The following is a 359-nucleotide window of genomic DNA, read 5'->3' on the forward strand; positions in this document are numbered from 1 at the left end:
ATATGTCGGTAAGGTCAGTCAGAATAAGACTATAAAGTACGAAATCATGACATTTATAGTGACACTCTATTTATAATCTATAATGCAGAAGATTAAAATAAATTCTTTAGGGAGAGAGAAGGAGATGTTTTAGAAGTATTATTTAGTTGTACACATGTTGCAGTTTATTCAATTAAAAGTTTAATTTAAATTGAAATTTAAATTGACAAAATTTTGATAGACTGACTTGATATATTTTATTCTATAACAAAAATTTGTTTTTATATGATATCCGTTTTTATATGATTTAGCACATTAATTTACAATATAAATAATATGTTAATTAGTATATTAAAGTTACAAATTTTATATATATATAT

The sequence above is a fragment of the Atta colombica genome, unplaced genomic scaffold, assembly GCF_001594045.1.
Source record: "Atta colombica isolate Treedump-2 unplaced genomic scaffold, Acol1.0 scaffold344, whole genome shotgun sequence".
NCBI classification, from domain to species: Eukaryota; Metazoa; Arthropoda; class Insecta; order Hymenoptera; family Formicidae; genus Atta; species Atta colombica.